The following is a 19,011-nucleotide window of genomic DNA, read 5'->3' as shown; positions in this document are numbered from 1 at the left end:
ACGGGGGGATGCAAAACTCAGAAATTTCGGACTCATCCTGACTCCTTCCTTTCTACCTCTGTCCAGTCCATGTCCAAATCTCAACAAGTTTACCTTCTAAAATCGCCTGAACCCATCTCCTCTTAAAAATCTGTGATATTTTACCTGCACTGCTGTACCAGCCTCCTAACTAACTGGGTCTCCCAGAATCCATGTTTGTCCTCCTATCTGTAGGTGGTGCACAGCGCAGATGTAATAGATAGTCAAGGAAAATTTGCTGAATGAATACTAGTGACATGCTAGTGCATTCTTTTACAAACACATTTTTTAAAAATCATGGCTCTCTTCTTTAGGACTCACAATTGCTTTTTATTCTTTTTAAAAATTCAACTTAATTAACATATACTATATTATTAGTTTCGGAGGTAGAATTTAATGATTCATCAGTTGCACAGCACCCGATGCTCATTTCATCAAAAGCCCTTATTAACGCCCATTACCCAGTTACCCTATCCCCTTATGCAGCCTCCCCTCCAGCAGCCCTCCGTTTGTTCCCTAGAGTTAAAAGTCTGTCATGATTTGCCTCCCTCTCAGGACCAAATTATTTGTTCTGGTTTTTTTTTTTTCCTTAATCACCTTTTATAGTCTATATTTCCATTCATGTCCCAGCAACCTGCCATTCACAGAGAGAAGAGAACTGTTCCCCTACTTTTCCCTAGTATGCTAGTTAGGCTAGGACATTTCCCCATGTCCTCTGGTCCCCTTTCTGCTTCTCTGACTTCTCATAGGAAATGTCGTGCTCTGTACCTCTTTTTTGCAAACCCACCCATGCTACCTTTCAAGGTTCTGCTGCTTGTTCAGCTTCATTTTAGACCAAGCAAACCCCTTCCCTCGATGCTTTTACTATAGAAATAATCAGCACTTTTACAAGTATTGCTTAATTATTTTCTAAATATATTATGGTTGTTAATATAACCTTGAGGATTTTCTTAAGATTAGAGATTTTGGGGGGAGGGAGTAGGGGAGAGGCATATTCCACAGTGTATATAGTAAAGCTGCAGTAAGCAAATTAAATAGATCTTCTTCTTTTTCTTTTCTTTTTCTTTTTTTGTATAGTGTGGTTCTGCTGTTTTTGCAATTTCTAGCTGCGAGTAATTTTTTTTTTTAATATAAGCATAATGCCAAAGTGCAATACATGCTCATTTTAGAAAATGTATTATTTTACATTAAAAAGTTTAAATGGGAAAGTAAAGTCACCCATATTTCACTACCCTGAAACAGACGCAGTTTGTAGTTTGGTGTTAAAATATTTCCTTTTTATTTTTTACACAATTTTTATATTAACATTCTCCATTACCAATTTTTCTTAAATCAACGGAGGAATTTTTCATCCCATTTTCAAAGATTGAGTTTCAGCCCAAATTAAGAAAATACACAAACATGTAGCCCACTTGCTCTTATCAGAAAAATTAAACAAACACACAAACAACAAACAACACCTCCCCAAGGATTGTGGGAGCTGTGACGTCACCGCCGTTTCCCAGAGTTCTCGGGTTCCGGTGGGTCCACTCCCAGCAGTAAAGACCTTCAGAGTAAACAGTTTCTTTTTCTTTCCTGCTTGTCCTAGCTGGGAACCTTCCCTAGACGTGAGCACATGTCTCCTTTTGAAATTGGAAAAGCCTGCATAATACTTAAAGGACAGTCCGGGACCACAGTTGGAGAGCTACTGCTCCAAAAATTAGTTTTAGTAAGGAAGAGCTCCATAAAACTGTTGGGGAGAAAATGTCTTAAGGGACTGTACATTTTCTGTTATTGTAGATCTCTGGATCTTGACTTTTTAAGGTTTTTTTATTTTCACTGTTTTAAAACTCATACAAATGCTTTTGTAAAAAAGGAGGAGGAAAACATTTATTTCTCTGTACCTTGTAGAATGATGATCAGGTAGACTAGTGACAGCACACAGTAGTGTATTTTGATAGGAGAAGCACTTACAAAAATAAAAAAAATAATGCATTTATCCATATATGAAAGGGTACAGTGCCACAGCCCTTATTTAAAGTGATAATTGCAGAGAAAATATAAATTGTTCTTATGAAGTGTATTTAAAAATCGTTCCCAGGCAAGTTGGTGTTAAAATATTTGCCTGATGAATGCAAATATTTTCTTTAGGGAAAGTATTATCAAGTGATGTAAAATCGTGTGGAACAAAATTTTTAAATTATGAATTCGATATATCGTAGTAATTGATCTCCCTCTCATGGGAAAGGGGGAACAGAGAGAGTAATCATGATTTTCAAGGATTAAAAAACCACACTTGCCCAATAAAAGTTTCTGCAGTTCCCCGCATTGCCTATTTCTGAGGATTCTGAGGGAAGAAAGAAGGAGAACCACCCAGAGAGCTCCTTGCCTATAACCAGATGTGCTGTTCAGCAGCTCTACTCAAGTTTGAGGGAAGACCACAGGATGAATCCTCAACACATTTAAGAAATAAAATGTAATTTAGTTCATTAATCATGAAACTGAAATCTGCAGTTTTGCTACACATATTTCAAAGGCTGAATCCCTTCTGACAAGAGAAACAGAACAAAATATCACTGCACACTTGACTGTTACGAGTCTGTTCTTAGTTTCCCTCAGGGAAGAAGAGATTTTTCTGGGCGTGATCATTTTTACTCAGAATATATGGAGCACTATTTAAATTTATGCTTTTCTTATCCCCCTTTACCCCAACATTCTCCTTCCTCAGGGTGGTAAGAATATCTTTTTTTCGGCTCTGTTTTGGATTTTTTTGGTTTGGAGAATCAGGGCTACCTTGAACAGCCAGGAAATTCCAGCTGTATCTGGATAAGCCTTAAAGTCAATCATTTTAACTGAATTACTATATATACTCAGACTGCTGGAGGATTTAATTCTTTTCCCTGATTACTTGTATAAATTAATGTCTTACTTTGTCTTAAAGAATTAATAACATTAATAATATGAGTAATAAAGTGACATAAAATATGAAACTGCTTCACAAACTCCAAGAACATATACCAATGCTATTATGTTTTATAAAAACAGTTCTAAGAAGTAGGTGGGGGTAGCATAATCATTTTCATTTTACAGAGAAGAAAACTGGTTTGGAGAGTTTTAGGGAGTTACTGTTAAGTGACTTGAATATTTCCTCCCTGATCCCTTTTTGTTTATTTATTTTTTCATTCTATCCCATCATCTTTGATGTCAACCAAATTCTTGTGGATGCATTATAGTCTAGTGAAACAATGCTGAGTTAGAAATAGGGAGACCAGCATGCCACTTCACAGGACATTACCATGCTGCACAAATCTCTTTTATTTCCTTTGGCTCACAGTCTTTGTTATAAAGTGGGCATGTAACTGCTGTACCTGTCTTCCTCGTGGGAACGCAGCAGACCAAAAACGTATTGTATTTGCAAACATACGTGAGGAATAAAGGGCCAAATTTATTATTATACCATAGGAATCAAGTGGAGACTTTTCTAAATTATGTTATCAAGCAAAAATTTAAAGCTAAGAATGTGTTTCCATAAATTTATCCCCAGCTGTCAAAAAGCAAGAATCTTTAATTTAGATTTAAGGGCATCAGGGGTTTCAAAGCATTTTACTTTGTATTTAGAGAATTCTGTTCTAAGTTATGATTCTACAATTTGCTTACTGGTTGACTTTAGATAAATCTCTGGGTCTCGATTTCCTCACTTAAAAACCTGACAAGTTAATAGCTATTACACGGGTTTGTTGCTTGGAATAATGAGATAACATGAACAAAGACTCCAACACTCTACTTCCCGGCCCATTGAAGGCATGCAAGTAAATGTTTGCTCTTTTCCTCTCCCACTTCCATAACATCTCTAACAAATGTCACTTACTCCAGGCTCAGACATATATTCAATGTGGTTTCCCAGTCGATGTTGGAGGCCATTTTAATGTCACTAAAACTAGGAATATTCCCATACTCCAAAAGTCATGCTCTTACAGCATGTCACTTACCAAGTGACTAAGTAGACAGATGTTTTTGATCTGCAGTCAGGAACTGCTGCCTTATGATTTCTAGTGACGTGCATAAGTCACACCAGGAGTGCCTGGCAGAGCTGGGAGTTTGGCTCAGAAGTTCCTGACTGTGGTCCCCTCCTTCAGGCCACCCTTCTCCTCGTTAGCATGAACCAGTAATCTGAATCTCCTTCAACTCTGAGATGGCACCAACCTTTCATATTTCCACTTGCTTCAATGCATCAACCCAACTGTGCTGTGACTGAAGAAGACAAATGCCCTTCTCCAATTTTGACACTGAATTTAATGGAGAGTATATGACATAAGCTTAGGACATCAGATGTCAAGACTTCTTATCCCAGACCTCACCCAGCCACTAAGTTTCCTGGAGACCACCATGTTGAATTTTTTCTGTAGTATGTCTCTGACATTGCACCGGCTTACCGCTCCTCTGAGACTTCTTTGGGGTTTATTTAATTTTTTAGACATGAATAATACTTGCCCTGCTAATTGTGATCATACATAAAGTTGCCATTCTTGTGCCAACTTGGGTTTCCTAACCAGTTGAAGAAGATAAACATTCTGTTCCCCAGTTTGGTATGTGACCTGCTTTCATATGTATTGCTTTGAAATTTGATAAACCTAGAAGACATACAGACTGCATTTCTATATCATAAAGCATCCAAGACTCTTTATTTTGTTGCCAAGCGATTGACGATTAAGTCTCCTTGGCATTCTTTGGTAACAGATGAGCATCACCTGTGGTACATGTGGAGAAAATGGGTCACTGTGGGTGAGGCGATTGGACGAGTTTGTTGCATGACTTCTGTGCGGGTCTAGAGAAGCAGTTTACCCCGTGCTTTATGCAAAGAGAAGCAAAACATCTAAGCATGCTCCGTGGGTATTAGTTGGATATTAGGAACACAGACCTGTCAGCAGTACCAGTTCTGACATATGGAAAAGTATGTATGTGTTTGCTAAAAATGCTGTGTGTGCTTTACAGGATTATGTAGTCTCTAACTGGGGTGTGGAGAGCTGGATTAATGTTCTCCTTCAGAGAGCATGGAATCCTTCCTCGTGTAGGAAAACTTGTCTTTGGTCCTTGTTTACTTCATTTCCTCCTTCTATGTGTCTCCTATGTGCAGTTCATTTCTAACGACTTAGAGGCAAGAGATAAAGAGAAATAACAGATCATCTGATTCTTTCTCTACTGTGCTTATATTTGAATCCTGTAGATCTTAAAAGTGTGATGCTGGTTTGTCTTCATCAGAATGAACTGAAATGTCTTGAAATGCAGATTCCAGGACCCCATCCATACCCAGGGAAACGGAATCCCCCAAACACGTGCATTTTTATCTCAGATGATTTTCATATACCATCAAGTTCGCAAATGTAGATGTAGACTGAGTTCTTTCATAGTAATTGGCATTGAATGATATATCTTTGTGTTTCGTCCCCTGTGTCCTGTGTGGTCCATTGTTATTAAACTCTCCCCTTATAAGCGTTGGTTTTATCTCTTCAGCCAGGTGTATGAAGTTTTGAAGACAAGGGCAGACAGGCAGATATTTTATACTTCAGAGCACTGATGGTGCTTTTCATATTGTAAATTACTCAATAAGCAGTTATTGAGTAAAGAATGCATGAAGCATTCTAGGTGCCTGGCACTGTTGTAAGTGCTTCACATGAAAAAAAAAAAAAAGGAAAAGATATTTAAGGTGATTACTGAAGGTTGTAAAAATCCTAACTATGACTAATTTTAGGTGATTGTTTTCTTAGCTCTTATTCTGGAAGAAAAAACATGTGCCAAACAGAGGGCAGTCTATCACACAGATACTATTATTTGCAATTTAACTTCAGTTTTAAGTATGTTTTTAGATGAAAAGTATGCCACATTTAGGAAGGTATAGTTCAGTATTTTGTATCTCTTTTCTTTTTTACAAAGTCCTTCCTTCCTGTCTATGGTTGATAAAGTACAGTTTTTCTATTTATGCAATTTTGCTTACTTATTTTATACACAGTTTGAAAAGGCCATTTTTTTTTTGCCAGCATATAGAATTTTATTAAAAACCATTCAATGAGTAGGATGGATCTCGGTGTCTTCTAAACAAAACCCTGAAGCATGAGTTTATGAGGTTCTGCGTAACTTCATCAACTCATACTACAGAGGAAAAATGTTGGATGTCACATGGTAACTGAATAGACTATTCATCAACATGCAGGAGGCACCCCCTGAGGGCCTGCAGAAACTCTTGGGTGGAATTTTCAGATGGATAAGGTCCTGAATTACCAAGTGGAAGCCAAGGCCAGACTCCACCTTGGGTTGCATTAGTTATAGACCAGTGGTTCTCAAACCCTCCAGAATCACCTGGAGGGTTGCAAAAACACAGATTGCTGGACTCCACTCCTAGAATTTTAATTCAGGAGCCTTTGGGTGGGGCCACCAAGTTTTCATTTACCGTCTTTTTCAGATACTGGCTGTGAGAAAGTTTTATTTGAAATTTCAGCGTTACTTTTCTAACTTTGCCATGTTTGAAGACAAATTTATCCCATTAGTAGGGTACTAGGCTTGACACATACTCAAGTTACATCTGAAATATCTCCTTTTAAGGTATGCTCCAATGCTTTTGTCCTAAATGGATTTTCTGTTAAATATTAAGCTTTTTTTCCTAATGAAGTATATGTAATTCATAGATTGTTGTCCAAAGAGTGTGTGCAGGGGGAAGGGAGGAAGGATAGAAATAGCCTTTTAAATGACAGGCCATTTAACTCATTAAACATCATTTGGAAAAGCAGGGTTAGTGGACTTTAGAAAGCTCAGAGGAAGAGAACAAGAATGGAGGGCCCTTGCAGAGATGAGAAGGGCCAAAGACCAAGGGGAAAGGCTTCTCTGGAGCAGTCTCTGCAGCAGAGACCACTGCTGAGTAACAGGCCTCGAAGCCCATCTGGGATACTTTGGTGACATGAACTTTGCTCTAGTGGTTTATGACATCACTGGAACCCCATTGGTGGAATTACAACTTCATAATTCACAGTTAGCTGTTGTTTATTTTATATTTAATCATTTGTGGAGCACACTGGCAGCATACCCAGGGGAACTGTGTGGTTATGCTCCTGCAAATCTTGTTGTTGCATAATTAAGTACGTCAGAAGTAATTCACCAAGTGTCATAACATCCCGTATTTCAGACTTGCAGATGCTGGCCTTTGTTGTGATTGTCCTGAAAGTTATCCCATCTGACTCACCTTCTCAATGAGTTTTCCTTTTGGAGGAAAAGTTACCAAAGACAGCTGGGCTTCCGGGTTTAAATGCAGTTTTCTGAGTAGCAAGCACAATGCTTCCATAGAAAGACAATCCCGAATGTGATATTGACTTCTATAATGTAACTGTAAAATGCGGTTTTATTTCTATTATCCCATAAGGATATAAAATGAATCAATCAAATAACAAAGAAGCCTTCTGGGCTAGCCTAGGGAATGGGGATTAGTCCCTGTATTTCTTGGTGTTTGGCCCTTGGCTGCTCAGAAATGACCCCACTTATCTAGTGCCTTTGGGTCTTTCAGGGGGAGAAGGAAGGGAAGGAAATTAAAATTTCCTCAATCTTTCCTAAAGGAAAGAAATGAAGACTTATTGAGCACCCAACATGACCAGGTCATGTGCTGGGTGATTTATACTACTTATGTTGTTTAAATTCTCACAGTAATGTTGAGTGGTAAATATTGTCACCCTCCAATTCACAAATAGGGCTTTGAGACTCCGAGGAGGCTTAGCAACTTGCCTGAAGCCTCAAAATTGGTCTTGATGAAACCAGCACTTGTCTTGATGCCTCGGGTACTGCGTATTCCATGATCCTCTCATTTACCTTCCACTGGCTAGAAAATTGGAAGGAGAAGGTTGAGCTGAATGGCTTTTCTGCTGCATTTATTCAGTGGGACACAGAACTCTAGTGAATGTAGTCCTGGACTGTGTATTGGGATTGCAAACAAAAAAATGCAAATAATCCACCAGGAAATGATATCTTTGTAAAGAAAACACCCTGATGGCACTGGATACTTAAGTGACAGTTGAGCGGCAAAATGGAGGTTAGTTATGGGGCTCAGTGAACTTGAATGAAAGAGTGAATTGGAGGATAGTGTTAGAGAAGAAACTAGGTAAGCCAGAGAGCTTTTCTGATGGTGAAGAATTGATTTTGATCATGGTTCTGACCTTGAACATGCCAACAAGACCCTCTAAACTATAACCTTATGAGACTGGAAGAACAGCAATGTTTTTTGGACAAGTCTGTTGAAGATTAAATCAGGTATATGTGGATTTCCTTACCTTACCTCACAAGTGGTACAAATCTTCTCAATTGCATCAGTTCTGATACCGGATAAGAATATTGAAAAAAAAAAAAAAAGATCCAAAATTCCTGCTTAAATTCCCTCCCTCTATGGGAAGAAGTCATGTGTGTGTTTGTGTGTGTGTGTGTGTGTGTGTATGTGTGTGTATGTTTGTTTTTTAAGTTAAGAATAGGATTTTATTTGAGAGATTCAGTCTGATTTGGTTGTTTGGGGCTGGAAATTCATTTTCCAGATGCAATGTCATAAGGGGTTATTGGGTTCCCTGAGAGCCTCCAAAAGGCTGGTAAATGTATGAGACAGATGAACTGTAGTGATGATGGAGGCAGCCAGAGTGTTGCTTCTGGAAGGAAGCGACTTAGTGGCTCAATGGTAAGGAGGAAGGGGATGTCTTGGCGTCTTTATTGGTGTAGGACCAGTGCTGGGCAAAACTGAGAACTAAATGAATTTAATCTCTGCATGCAGCCTTCTGCAACAACCCACCCCTGGCCACCAGTGTCTGAATTTGGTGTTGATCTTGTGTGCTCTCATGTTACACTGTACAGCTTCTTTAAGAATGCCACTAAGGTCTGGGTGCCCATCAGACTACTCACCCCTCTTCTCTAGGGTTCCCAGTAAAAAAGGAGGATAAACACATAGAGCAATAGATGAGTGGGAAATAAGGTGCTGAATTGTCATCATCTGGGCAAACAGGCGATAAGCCCTGGGCACTCCAAGGCCCCATCTTCTGGGATTTGCTGATAAAGTTGGAGACTTAGGTTTAAATCTGTAATGATTGCAGAACAAACTCCCACTCCCTCTTTCTTTCTCTCACTCACTTTCTCATACATTCAGCAAATTCGCCTCGAGTACTTGCTGTGCACCAGTCATTAATCCAAGTGCTGGGGATTCGACAGTGAAAAACAGCACTTGCTTTTTCTCATCAACCTTACTTTCTCCTGAGAAAGAAAGGCAATAACAAGTAAATAAACAAACAACTAGATAAATAATGTAATTATTAATAATGATAAATCCTATAAAGGAAATAAACCAGGCTTATCTGAGCAGGGATAGCAATGAAACGAAGGCTCTAACTATGTGGAGATCAGAGTAAAGACTGTTGGAGCATTTTACCTACCAGGTAAAATCACGCAGCAGAAGTGGACACGTGCAAAGGCCAGTAGGCATGAACAAACCTGGGAACAGAATGAAGGACAGTGTGGCTGGAGGATAGAAAGTGATGGGAGCTGGTCGGCGAGGTCAGAGAACTATGGAGAGGTCAGGTGATAGGGACCTTGTAGATCATAGTGAGGAGTTGGGCTTACAGCCTAAGAATGATGGCAGTGGGAAGCCTTGGAAGGGATTTAAACCAGGGAGTTTTGTGATCTGACTTATGTAGTGAAAAGAACAATCTACTATATTGAGAATGTATGTAGATTGGAAGAGAAAGGAGATGTGGTTAAAAGGTTCTTGCAATGGGCCAGGTGAGGGGTATGGTGTTTTGAATGGCTTTATGGGTGAGGCGCTGAGCAGTGGTGGTGGGTGCCCATCTGGGCTCACTAGAGGGGCCCAGGAGGCTGATGAGCCAGTTAGCTTTGTACATGCAACGGGCCTTGCCCAGTGGACTCACCCAGGGCACTTACTTTTCTTAGCCTCGTCTTTTCTACATTTCTGTACCCAGGTTTTCTCTCAAACTTGTAAGCCTTTCCATGGTGGGCTCCCTGGAAGCAGTTGACAAAGGGGAGGGAGTGGTTGGGTGCAGCGGTGTGTGAAATGGGAGGAATTTTTTCTTGAGTTTGTTATTTGAAAAGTTAGAGCTTCTAATTCAGGTACTGCCTATAATTTTCTCAGAAAGGAAGGGTTCTGTTTTAAGTTCTGCAAAAGCAGCCTCTTTGTAATTTAGCAAAACATCAGAAGGCAGCATTGCTAACAACTACAATTCAGAGATGTGAAGGCTTGTGTAGCCGAAGTGCCTCAAGAAGTGATTTGTATTTCCTGGGTCAGAGTTCCTCCCCTTTAGCGCATCTGCATTAATGCCACCAAAGGTCAGAAATCAGTCAGGTCTTTTCTCCAAACAACAGACTAGTAATCACAGTTCCGATGAGCTGCAATCAGAACATGTTACCTACCACCAGTCATTCAGCTAACAAATATTTATTGTATTCAGCATGGTGCCAAGCACTCTGGAGGATGCTAAAGAAGCCTAGGGCATGTGCTCTTGCCAAAAGAGCCAATCATCTAATTGGTGAGGTGAATCTAACACTGACTTGCACATGGCTCACCTCAGTGTTATTTTAACATGTCCAATCCTGAAATCATCAATCCTGCAAACTGCTCCTCCTCTTTTCCCTATTATTCAAGGGTACCTCAAGCCTTGCGGCGGGGGGAGGGGGGGTGCAGAATCAGCTCAAAGTCTCAACAGCAACGCCACCCCCTTCCTGTCTCTTGGTCTATGCTCCTGTTTCTCAGGGCAGACATTTTGTTTCACGGGGGCGATGAGATCTTTCCTCATTGTTCCTTACAGATGGAACTTTCTCTGACCCAAAGGAGGAATTTCAAACCTGTAAGAAACCACTAGTTGGAAAACTGTCAGGAGAAATTTTGAGCAGATCCATCTTGCTGTTAAAGAAGATTTTGAACCCCAAATAGTTTAAGCATTTTGCAGCTTGTCTCACCCTGAGAGTTGAGAAATGCCTTCTGGCTCATCTTCCTGAGCATTCTGTCTGCCAATGCTTCTCATGCGATTTCAAGTAATTTGGCAAATGACAAGTTATAGTCAGCATAAACTAATAATTATGCAATTGATTAAGCAGACCATGAAGAAAAGTTCAGTATTTGAACGGAAAAACTGGTCTTCATATAAACTGAACCTTGGAACAAGACGATAGGCCCCCGACTTCCACACTAGAACTGAGAGGCAATCGGTTTCTTAATTTCTTCCCACAGGGAATTGAATCAATATTTTTCCTGAGGCTGAAATATTGGCTTTACAACAGGGTTTATTTGAGGTTTTATTAGGCTTATCTCTTCTGAGCTTCCACTAATGTCTTCATAATGTTCTGGGGAAAAAAAAAAAAGAGCAGAGAAAATTGACTCAGGATAGACCAGTTTACACACCGGATGTGGCTGAAACCACCAGCCTCGCACCCCTCCTGTACCAGAGGGCACACAGGACTGCACGAGCTGCTGAGTAGGGAACAACTCAGCAGCCCTCAGAAGCCTGACTCCTAGCCAGGGTTTTATCAAGGTAATCTGCAAGACGCATTCAGAGGGAAGATGATTTGGGAATTACAGTACTTTCACTCAGTCTAGGAAGTTTAAAAGATATTTGTTTCAATAGATGAAGAATAAAGAATTTGGAATCAGAAAATCTAGATTTCAGGTCTGCCTTTATTTCTGCCCTTGTGCACCGCTCTTGGCCTCCATGACGTGTCTATGAAATGGAACGATAATGTCTGCTTATTTGTGATTATTGTGGAGTCTTGGGGATACAGCATGGAAGGAAGGATGCATAGTTCCAGATCTGATCAATACTACTGTAAACCTCTAGTATAACAAGTGAGTAATACATTGTCAGGGATTCAGAAGGTGGATTTTTCACACCTACCAGGGACACATGCAGAAAGATTTCATGGAAGATGCGGCGTTTGAACAGGACTTCAGTGTACTAGAATTTTTTTTTTTTTACAAGTCAGAGCATTGTGTGTTAAGAACAATGTAAAAACTAAGCAAACACATTTGAAATGGATGTGTACCTGTTCAATCCCACAAGAACCGCTCCAAGCAGAAGGGCGAGGCCTCTAAGTTTCCTTGCCAGTAGCTGACATTGCTTCACTCCGTTATAGTTAAAAATATCGACTCTCCGCCTCCAGGCTGTCAATCTGGCACCTTTCACCAGCATTAAACTCATTTAAAAATGATTTGAAACAACATTACATTAAAAAAAAAACCTGGTAGATTTTTAGTTAAGGGTACAAAAAACAAGTTGCTGTTTGTGTCCCAGAGATTTTTTAAAAACATCGTCTGCTGACGGGAGAATGGCAGCTTGGAAAACATGCTGGCTCAGAGGACCAAAAAAGCCTAAGAGGGTGAAAGCAGGCAGCTCGGCATTTCATATCCCAGCTTTTCTTTTTAAGAGGACCTATGTTGGCTTTGGAGAGGAGGGAAGCAGAAGGGGAAGGAAGAGAAGTGGAGAAAAGAATTTCTCATTCAAATAGTCCCATGGTTTTCAGCAAGGTCAAAAGTCTGAGAGTTCGGTGGTGCCTTGGGGAGCAGGACGAAGGAAAATGTGATTTGCCAAGGTCAGCAATTTTTGACACTCATTCAAATTCTAGCCTTAGGGGGGTAGCTGTTTGATGAGAGCCGAGGAAGAGGCAGCATGAATAGATGACATTTAACATCGGTAGGAGACAGGCGGCTGTGGCAGCTTGCACACTCAATTCCATGGGAGGCCTTTCCAGAACAAACAGAGTCACCTCTTAATTGCCTGCATATGGATTTCCCACTTGGTGGATACTTTTTAAAATCTGCCATTGACATTTCTAAGGCGCACACTCTGGAGTTACTTCATTCTCAGAGAGACTACACTTTGAGAATCCACAGTCATCTGGAAACTCAACCTAGCTGAGACTTATTGGAAGTGTATACCTCCTAGGTAAATGAAAGCAAGACCATATAATTTTCTAAGCATAAACATAGGCTTTTGCACCACCTTTTGTTTTGGGGAATCAACTAGCATTCATCAAGTATCTTGTAAATGGTTATGCCTTGCTTCTTTCCATTAGTTAGAATAATCAAGAACTGATTGGCCATTTCCCCCTCTCCACCCCAAATCCAAGTCATTTAAGTTCTCCTGCTAAAGACAGACTGTTTTAAGAGTAGCGCAAAATTAAACAGAAAGCATGATTCCTATGATATTAAGGACTTTAAAAAAAAAAAAGTCCATCTTGACCATTGGGGGTTGTGTTTCTGTTTTTGTTTTTACAACTCAGGATATTGAGTGAAGAACAGTATCAACACCAAACAGGAAAATTTCAAACCCCATATGTGGAAGCTGGTTCTTAAATAATGAGAAACTTTTGGCATCAAGCATTTCCCGTCCACTGAAGTTGTATTTGGTGAACAAATACGTTGGACGTATTGACACTACATATTTTGGAGTTGGTCTACAAACTTCCCTCTGCAGCATCTTATGGGAAATTTCTTGGGATGCTCAGCAGCACCCCATGACTTTGGTGAATTCTTTCTGTCCTTTTCTGAGGGAGCAGTGAGACCCCCCCATCCAAGAACATGGGCTCCGTGGGGAAGCTCATTTCCCTCACTTGCTTGTTCTGTGCAGTTTCTCTGGAGCTTCACTTTCTTTTCTCTGAAAAGAGGATCACACTACAGGTTGTCATGAGCATAATATATTGAACGTGGCTAGCCCTGTGCCTGGCATGTAGCAAATACTTACCGAATGGAAGTTATTTTATAATAAGTATTTGGTTCTTATTTTACAACTGAGCAGACACTGTGGAGTCCTTTATCACTCAGCCATAAAAACTGTGTGGATATTTCCTTGAAATATTCGTAAACATCTGGAAACAATTTAGTCTGAGGACACTTTAGGTAACTAAAGGGACTCATTCTTAAAATGAATATATAGTCTCAGGAGACTCTGGGGTCAAAGAGCAAGTGACCAAATACTTTTACTCAACCCAGAAAGTTTTGTGGTGAAAGAAAGGGGGAAAGAAAGAGGGGGAAAGAGAAGAGGTGGGAGAGAAATAGATTTTGCTTAAAGCTAAGCATCAAGAATATTTCGAGTGAGAAGCAACATGGTGTTTACTATATCATATCAAAGTCAAAGCATCTAGGGTATACCTCCATGTATTCGTTGAGTAACTTCTAAGTCTGTTGACACAGTTCTCTAAAAATTTGTGTTGTTATTATTATTTTACCTATTAACCAAGAGATCTTGGGAAGTAAAACCTAGAACCCCCTACTAACTTTGAACGCAGAAAGCAGTATCAGACAACTTGAGAAAGCAGTAACACTAAGGTACAATGTGGGTCAGGAAAATGTAATGTTACATTGGTGTTAATAAACATCTCTGGAAATGGCCTATACTTTTGGCAAAATTAAGGTGTCCGGTTTTTTTCTCTTTTTCTGAAAAATTGCTTTTATTTAACCAATCCCTTTGAAAAAGCAATTAGATTTTAAATTTGATCTTAATAATAACCAAGTGTGTTACAAGGTTTCCAACTTTTAGCCCTTCAAAATTCATTTCAGATTTATGCTTAGGGTTATCTAGTCTTTATAAATTTATTTACCCAGTTAAGTTTTATTTTAAAAAAATCTGGGTACCTTTATTTATTTAGCCAAGTAAGGATATTAAATAAACTTCCTACCATTTTCTGTGTATATTATTTTAGAAAAGAAAGGGCATTATATCACTAACATAACAAAATGACTGTAATCTCAAAATAAAACAAATGTGTGCATTTAACTTAAGAAGAAACCACTATGTCGTTCTTACCCCCCACCCCCACCCGGGCCATTTTATTTTGGAGTCTTGAAAATTTTGTCTTTGTTCTGAGAATTGTTGACTGGAAATCTCTGACTGAGGTATTTTTTGCTTCCTATACTTCACTAATAATTGCTGATTTCACTGATGAAACTCATTTGAAGATTTTGTGGTGACCCAAGTTCAAGTAAAATATATATTGTTCTTTAGCTATACATCTTTTGGTTCCTAGTTCCATGACAATCAAATTATCATCAATGTACATTAACAACCAACTGCACAGTTAAAACCAGATAAAAAATAATCTGAGCTAAAATTAGACATGTGAGACATGAATTATTGTTTTGAAGTTGTACTGAATCCATCAGGATATATTTTTTCCTAATCCACTGGTACCCAATCTCATATTCCCCAATTTCTTAGGGGCAGTAAAGGAAACCTTTACTAATTTTCAGTATTTCAAGGCACCTAATAATAAAATATGTTTATACTCTCTACAAATAACAACAACAAAAAAAGCTTTAAGATTTTTTGATTGTATCAATTTGAATTTATAATGACTCTGTGGATCTGTACAGTTCTTAGAACGTAGTAGGGACTCATCAAAGAGCTAAATGAATGCGAGAATGAATGATGATATTCTTGGCTGTCACAGGCTAAATTGTACCTTGGACAATTTTAAATTTACTTAATGCAAATACCAAATATAGTTTACTTGGTAGAAGAAGTTGTAAAACATGGAATCTATGGGGAGGAGACAGTCCATGGAGCTGAAAAGATTGAAAGCATTTATATTTTTTTGTAAGCTATGAGTGGAAATAAGACTGTACTTTGAGGGAGGTTTGTGCACTAACTCTTTATGTTTGTGACCAGAAGTCTATGCCGAGAGGGATATGGGTTTGTTGTTGTTGTTTTGTTGTTTTAACTTTTAGTATATAGTTCCAGGGTCCTGATATTTATCAGCTTAAAAAACCATTTTCATTTCTTAGGTATTTTTCTTGCTTTAGGACACCAGGTGGCGATATGGGGTGAAGTGCGGGAAGCTTGGGGCACTGAGATTGGATCATGTCACATGAAAGGGGAAGCATGTGGATAGAGATCTGGGGGCAGATTGATCAGTGTGTGTTTGAAAGAGAGACAAATAGATCAAAAAAGGGAAAACTTTTTAAAGATTTGGTTACTTTTTGGCTGAGAAAGATGAGGTTGACATTCATCATCTGTATGAAACACTTTTCTCATGAGATTCCAGACAATATTCCACTTGGAAAATTCAGGAGCTACCAGAACGTCTCTAGCTCCTGCTAGCCATTTTTTTTCCCTTAGTGTTTCGTTGTATATAAGATGCTCCTTCCTCTCTTCCCTTCCATTTGTTCAGTGGCAGAGCACATACAATGTTCCATGCACAACACTAGAAATATTTTGTCATATAAGGTCCGGTCCCAGACCCCTACAAGCTCATAGTTTAAAAGAAGTAAACATGTAAATCCTAAATCAGCAGTATGTTTTGCGTTCTAGAATGGAGTCAGGATCAGGGCAGGATAAAGAAGGGTTGCAAAGGATGGAGTTGTCATCCAGTGGCCAAGGAAAAACTTCATGGAAGATATGAACTTTGAGCTAGATAGTGAAAGATGAAGAGATGTCCATCACTTAGAATAGATCAGGAGAGGGAGATTATTGTAGTAGTCAGTTTTGCCACCATGAACAGTTCAAGTGAGTGTGTGTATGAGAAAAGTTGATTGGGTCTTAGCATTTATTCATAATCATACTTGGTGGGGGGGGCGCCTGGGTGGCTCAGTCGGTTAAGTGTCTGCCTTCGGCTAAGGTCATGATCCCAGCAGCCTGAAATCAAGCCCTAAGTCAGGCTCCCTGCTCAGGGGAGAGCCTGCTTCTCCCTCTCCCTCTGCCCCTGCCCCTGCTTGTGCTCTGTCTCTCTCTGGCATGCTATCTCTCTCTCTTTTTCTTAAATAAATAAAATCATTAAAAAAATAATCATACTCAAAAGCACAATCGGTAGTTACTATTAGTAGACAAGTTGTTGAATTTGAAAATGGGAGAGAATACCTGTTTGGCAAAACTTGACTTCCCCACCATCCCTCATATATGAGAATTTGTGTGATGAGAGTAATTATAATATAAACTGAGCTTTAAATATTCAAATGTTTTTATGGGTCAGGATGGATATACATGGACTACCTAGATTAGGTGCCAGAGAGGTCTTAGAAGTATGATTCCAGGAAGAGTACAGATAAAATAAACTTAGAAAACAGATGGAAATTTCATAAAATGTAAGAGCCTAGAGAGAGAATAACAAGTTGGCTTGATGCGGGTAATGCTGTTGGCATCAGAACAAAGGACTGCATGAACTGATCCGAGGCAGTCCACTAGAAAAGGCTTGATTGCTGGGAGAAGGTTTTGTCTAGGCAGACAAAATTAGTCTAGTGAAGATAATGTGATAAAAAGGTGTTTGCTTGACAAAATTTGGGGATGGATAATAGCACAAATCTGGGTTTTGGGTACCTATGGAGAAAGTAGGGTGAGCTTTCAAGTGAGAGATGAGTTTTAGTCACCACTCTTTCTTCAGTGCCAATCCACACCTGTAAAATTGTTCAAAAAGTGTTTGTTGAATGAATAGTGAAATAAAGCAGATGGGTTGGGCGCCAGCCAGCAAGCAAAGTTTGGGTCAAAATGTTTATCAGCCAACCTAGGAGTGAAATATAAAGTGCTATCTTTTAGTGACTGCTGATGGATTTAATCAGGTCAAACATAAGAATAGTATATACCCTCCCCAATGTCTATCACACACTGGGGAGGGCATGTGCTATGGGGAGGGCATGTGCTATGGTGAGCGCTGTGAATTGCATAAGACTGTTGAATCATAGACCTGTACCTCTGAAACAAATAATACATTATATGTTAAAAAAAAAAGAAAATAGCAGGAGGGGAAGAATGAAGGGGGGAAATTTGAGGGGGAGACGAACCATGAGAGACGATGGACTCTGAAAAACAAACTGAGGGTTCTAGAGGGGAGGGGGGTGGGGGGATGGGTTAGCCTGGTGATGGGTATTAAAGAGGGCACATTCTGTGTGGAGCACTGGGTGTTATGCACAAACAATGAATCATGGAACACTACATCAAAAACTAATGATGTAATGTATGGTGATTAACATAACATAATAAAAAAAAACATATGAATAGTGAAAACCAACTTGTTTTTATCGAGTTGCCCCTCAAATGGATTCTGATATCACTGAGAAGAAATTTCCTTCCTTCCTTCCTTCCTTCCTTCCTCCCTCTCATCTTCCCTCTCTCTTTTCTTTTTTTCTTTTTCATGTTTTTGTTTTTATTTCAGGTACATTGAATTATATTTCCCTTAGCTTCCTTCTTTCCTCCTTCTCTTCCTTTCTTTTTCCCTTCCCTTTCCTTTCTTATATTCCTCCCTCACCCCTCCACTTCTCCCTCCCCCTCCCTCCCCCTCTTGTCCCTCCCCTGTTTTTGTGTGAGTGACAAGTATAGTATTGAAAATAAATAAAGTAAAGGAGCATAGTGCCAAGAGTTTAATGTAAAGTGGGAAAACTTAAACCCTTGTGCCCTGGGTGGTTCACAGAGTTCCAGCAGCAGGTTTCAGGGGACTATGGGACCCTCCGTTGGGGTGGGGGGCACAGTGCCTTATTATAACACTTAAGCCTGCCTTATCACAACATTTATTCAAGAAATATTTAATGTACAACTCTGTGTGCATGGTACTATGTTAAGCACTCTGAGGGGTATAAAGTTATTTGTTCTTTAGGAAACTTAAGAGTTGGTTGATGGGTCTAGAATCTGGACTCTATATTAGATATAAACAAATATATACAGTATCAAGTGGAAAGGGAGAATATGAGAGGAACAGATTATAGGATATGGTAGTTATCTTTATCTTGGCAGTTCAGAATTGGAGTGAGATCTATTCAGGAAACACAGCTCCAGGAAATACATTTCTATACATTTCCAGGAAAGAGTATGTATTTATATTAACAATTGTCCATGATCAGGAAGTCCTTCCAATAACTGACATTAATCCTTATGGGTTAAGAACTAATTTCTTATTTTCCCATAGTTTTAACACTTTTGATTAAATTATTGTTTTGAAAGGTTTAACTCAAGAAAAGAACCTTAACAATCTCAATAAGTGAGGGTTAGTAAATGTGCTGGAATATCCTTCCTTGAT

General features: G+C 39.3%; 1 protein-coding gene across 2 annotated transcripts in view; it reads left to right on the top strand.

The window, feature by feature from the left end:
• The window catches only part of PRRX1 (paired related homeobox 1), a 74,106-nt gene that overhangs the window by 10,416 nt on the left and 44,679 nt on the right, over nucleotides 1-19,011 (top strand). The window lies entirely within an intron of this gene.

This window comes from Zalophus californianus, chromosome 10 (assembly GCF_009762305.2).
Source record: "Zalophus californianus isolate mZalCal1 chromosome 10, mZalCal1.pri.v2, whole genome shotgun sequence".
NCBI classification, from domain to species: Eukaryota; Metazoa; Chordata; class Mammalia; order Carnivora; family Otariidae; genus Zalophus; species Zalophus californianus.
The sequence above is the reverse complement of the archived record's forward strand: the minus strand, read 5'-3'. Positions and strand labels throughout refer to the sequence as shown.